The 4,505-nt window shown below is 52.6% G+C and overlaps 1 long non-coding RNA gene and 1 other non-coding gene across 2 annotated transcripts; both read right to left on the reverse strand.

Moving 5' to 3' along the window:
* Window positions 1-226: 226 nt before the first annotated feature.
* Window positions 227-3,280, reverse strand: LOC147572904 (uncharacterized). Its single transcript, XR_015245409.1, has 2 exons — window positions 1,258-3,280; window positions 227-810 (listed from the first exon to the last, which is right to left on the reverse strand). It is a non-coding gene; the product is annotated as an uncharacterized LOC147572904 (long non-coding RNA).
* Window positions 3,281-4,178: 898 nt separating this feature from the next.
* On the reverse strand, window positions 4,179-4,305 carry LOC112860179 (small nucleolar RNA SNORA76). The gene has a single exon (XR_003223594.1). It is a non-coding gene; the product is annotated as a small nucleolar RNA SNORA76 (small nucleolar RNA).
* Window positions 4,306-4,505: the final 200 nt, after the last annotated feature.

The following is a 4,505-nucleotide window of genomic DNA, read 5'->3' on the forward strand; positions in this document are numbered from 1 at the left end:
GCAGCTTCTCTGCAGAGACCTCAAAATCTTTGTCCCAGTCATGACGCGGTTCAGCCACTGAAAAAATGGAAATTTCTACCCCTAAAACTCTCTGGACACTCTGGTGGTGTTTTAAAGTCAGAATTCTTGGCTTTTGACAAATTGAAGTTCATTCTAATGCTGTTTTCCAGGGCCCAGCCCAATGCCCCCTTGATGAGCAGCCTCAAAAGTGTGCAACACCATGGGCTGTGGAGGCCAGGGGTCAATTATTTTTATTTGCTCATAAGAAGCTACAAATCCAGTAAATGGTAGATGAAATAAGTAAGAAATGTCTTTGCATCATGAAACAAGGAGCCTGGGGAGGGCTACCCATGGATGTCATCAGAAATCCAGATTATTTCTACACTCCTACTTTGCCATCCTTGGCATGGGGATTTGACCTCATGGTTACAAGATGGCTGCTACACCTCCAGGTATCATACCTGGACTCCAGACAGAATTAAAGGGCAAAATTTGAAAGGCTGAATTTGCTCCAAGAGCTTCTTCCTGGTTCTTTTCGCTTACACGTCGGTGGCCAAAACTGGTCACTTGGTCACTTCTAGCTGCAAGGAAGTCTGACGAGATGAGTGTTTTAGCTTTCCATTCTCTTTGGGAGAGAAAGAAAGCAGGTCGGGAATGGCTCTGGGCACCGGATGCTCTCTGGCTGCCAGAGACAGGCAGATCTGCCAACATCACTTACAATGACCTTGCACAAAGTATTCCTTTGAACTTCTATTTATTCACTTGGAAAATGAGGACAATTACAGCACCTCCCTCCCAGAGTCGCGATGCCTGGAATACATCGAAATACATGGTAAATATTATTTTAATTATTACAATGGGAAAACAATATTTATGTAAAAGGCAGGCAGCAGACCCAGTTAATATATTTCTGGAAAATTACCCAGCTATCCCAAATCACACAGAAATGTATTCCAAAAGTCCCTGTAGAGGTAGCTTAGAGTTCTGCTTGAAGAGGCCTGAGGGTGAGGTGGAAACCCCTAACCTGCTTCCCTCCGCAACCTGTAGGGGAGCAGAGCAGGGAGGAAACAGAAGGAGAGTGTGACCGGGGCGGGGCGCTCCCAGGGCCATAGCTCTGAGCCTGCCTGGCCCGTGCAGGACTCATGACCGGATGAGACAGAAGAGTGACAGAGCCGCAGGAACCCAGCCGCCTGCCTGGCCCACCCTTCCCACCCCCCCACCCCCCGCAGAGCTGGTACCCTCCCCACCCCCGCTCACTATGATGCATTTTTTTCTTGGAACAAACAGATGAAAGATGAAAGCAAGCTGGGGGCGGCTGGTCGGGCCACTGGAAACATCTCCAAGCAGGAAGCAGCAGCTGAACTGACTGCCCTTTGGAGCCGCGGGCTGCAGCCCTGGTTGCCCTGGGGTTCCTGGGGTCGCGTGAGGATGAGAACCAGAGAATGAGAAGAGCAGGCAGGCTGAACTCCTGGGGAGGAAAGTTCCAGTCTTTGCTCCTCTGGCCCAGGGAGCCCCAAGGGGTCAAGAGTGGGAGAACGGATGGATCGACCATTGGGCACCCCCAAGACCATTCTGGTTGGGGTTTGTCTCCTAGGAACCCTGTCACCGCTGATCCTAAGGAAGGGACGTGAAAGTGTCCTGGGGTCGTGTAGAGGCAGCAGCCACGATCCGTGTGGGCCGAGTGGGTAGACGCAGTATCCAGGATGTTGTAGGTGCTCCAGAAATCGGGCTGGGGTGGCAGATGTCAGGTGCCGCTCCAGGAAATGCACACAGCCACTACTGAATTGGCTGGATGCCTGGCCTGACTCCCTCTGATGAGCGACCTCTGTCCTGCCACCTCCCCAGCTGGCCCGCCTCCTCCAGTGTGCCTATGCAGCAGGAAAGCCAAAGGGGAACTAGAAACAGAGCATCCTGACTGGTGAGGTCACGCACGCCTAGTGAGCATACATTGAGCACCATCTGTGTGCACGGCCCTGGGCCAGAAGGGGTCAGCGCCCAGCGTTGGAGGCTGCCAAAGGTCTGTATGCAGCTCGCGATTTTCATTTAAAATCTGCTGTTTTTCATCTCCGGCACGTTCTTCTTAGAGACGACTCATGGAGTTAGTCACTCAGAGAGACACAGAGGAGAAATTAAATTAGGAGTATTCCTGTCCTAATGGCAAATCCAAACAGACACCAAGCAGCTGGCTCTCTTGGGGAATCAGCCTCCCCACGTGAGGTTGGATTTGGGAAAGAAACCAGAGGCTGTTAACTGACACATAGGGCCTCCTTCTGGGGCCTGTGGGCTAAGCTGGGACAGGGGGAATAGCGTCCATCCATCCATCCCTCCCCCTGCCAGCCCCCACCCATCCCCAGAGCCTGACCCATAAGCAGGTTTGACTCATTTATTTGAGCTTCTCATTAACCTCCAAGGTCATTCATGCCTCAGGCCCTTTGCACTTGCTCGGCCCTCAGCCAGGGAATGGGTTCTCCCCCAGATCTTCACAAGGCCCTTTCTCAGGCTTTAGCTGTCAGCACAAATGTCATGACGTCCTAACTAAGAGTGGTCACTCAACCCCTATGCCCTTTCTCCTGTTTTATTCTTTACTAACACTTACCTTGAGACGTCTCCTTCTCCGCTGCTGATTTGTTCACTATCCTCCTCCCTTCACCCGGGAGCGGGTGTCGTGACCCCAGTACCCAGAAGGAACGTGCACGTGGTAGTGCTCAGTAAACATTATCGAGCAAATGAAAGAACCCTATTTGGCAGATCATATAACGGAGGCCCAGAGGCTAACAGAGTTGTCAAAGTCCACAAAATGAGTCAGTGCCAGGATTCAAATCCAGGTCTTGGGTCTCCACATCTTGTGTTCCTTCCATCTAGCCCCACTCTCTTGAAGTTTCCAGGCTTCTTCTTGCTTCTGTCACACCTTACCCCTCCTGGGTCCTGCTCCCTTGAGAAGGGCAGTGACCTTTGAAGCCAAGCATCCCACCTCCCTGGGAGGCGTCTGGTGCATCGACTGGGCCCAGAGGTTGGGAGGCGTGGCCTCTGAGCTCAGTTCTATCACTCACAGCCGCTTGACCTTGTTAAGTCACTTACCATCTTGTGCCTCTGTTTCCCCTTCTGTAAACTGGGGGTGATAGTAATATTGCCCCTCTTAAAGAACGTGTAACAGTTAAATGAAGTCATACACATAGAGCCTCAGAACTGAGCCCTACACAGAGGAGCAACAAAGGAACGTCGCTGTCATTGTAGGGATGGCCTGTCCTCCTAGCCGTCTTGCCCTGAAGGCCACACGGCATCTCCCGCCAACCCTCCACCCTCCCCACATGCCACTGCTCCCCTCAGCTGCAGCACCTGCCACGATCCCTGAAGCCAACGAACTAACGAACCACATCCTCCTGGTGGGAATGCTTTCTTTCCTCGGAAAATCCCTCTCCACAGCCGCCTCCTCTGAGAAGCCTTCCTGGATTCCAAGCTAACCCTGGAGCGATACCACAGGGAGGTCAGGTGGCAGGGAGCCAACTCACAAGCCACGTGGAGCCATTTTAGAAGCAAATCCTCCAGCCCCGGGTGAGACTTGCCACTGATGTCTCAACTGCAACCACCTGGACCCTAAGCTGGACCCACCCAGCTGCATCACTCCCAAGTTCCCAAGCCACAGAGAGCAAGATCGTAAGTACTCTTGTGGGTTTTTTAATGTTTGTTTGTTGGTTGGTTTATATATTTTATCTATCTATCATCTATCTATCTATCTATCTATCTATCTATCTATCTATCTATCTATCTATCTATCTATCTATCTATCTATCTAGATTTGTTTATTTATTTAATTTTTGTTCAAAGCTTTTATTCCCATGCTTGGAACAGTATCCATACAAGCAGCTGGCCCTAAACGGTAGTTGTTCTCAAATAGGTCACTGCCACACCTCGGCCAGGTGAGTTAAATTCATGCAGCCTCAGGACCGAGACCAGCTCCTGTCAAGTAGACCGCGGTCCTCAAACTGCTCCAGGCCCCTCACTGCCCTCCCTTCAGGGCCCCCCACGACGCGGTTAACCCGCAGGTCCCGATGATCACGGAGAGGACAGCACTTCCACAAAAGGAACAGGAACGTGCGGACACGGAGTAGCAGGGCCTATAGGACGTCTCCCCGGGGCCCTTTCCACAAGGACCCCCACCCGCTCGCAGCCGGGTGTCCCAGTGTCGCTCACGGTTACAAGGGCCGCCGGGGGGTTGGACCTGGCGGGCCCAGTTATGCGCAAGCGCATGCGTGCAGCCTGAACCTGGCGCCACGCGCAGGCGCGGCAGGGGCTCAAAGGCAGTGCGTAATGTTTATTTATTTTTGAGAGAGAGAGAGAGAGAGAGGGTGCAAGCGGCCGCGCAGAGAGAGAAGGAGAAGGAGAATCCCGAGCGGGCTCGGGCACTGTCAGCGCAGAGCCCAACACGGGGCTCGAACTCACCGACTGTGAGATCATGACTTGAGCCGAAACCAAGAGTCGGATGCTTAACCCACCGAGCCACCCAG

The sequence above is a fragment of the Puma concolor genome, chromosome E3 (genome assembly GCF_028749965.1).
Source record: "Puma concolor isolate L17-30 chromosome E3, mPumCon1.1.hap2, whole genome shotgun sequence".
NCBI lineage: Eukaryota > Metazoa > Chordata > Mammalia > Carnivora > Felidae > Puma > Puma concolor.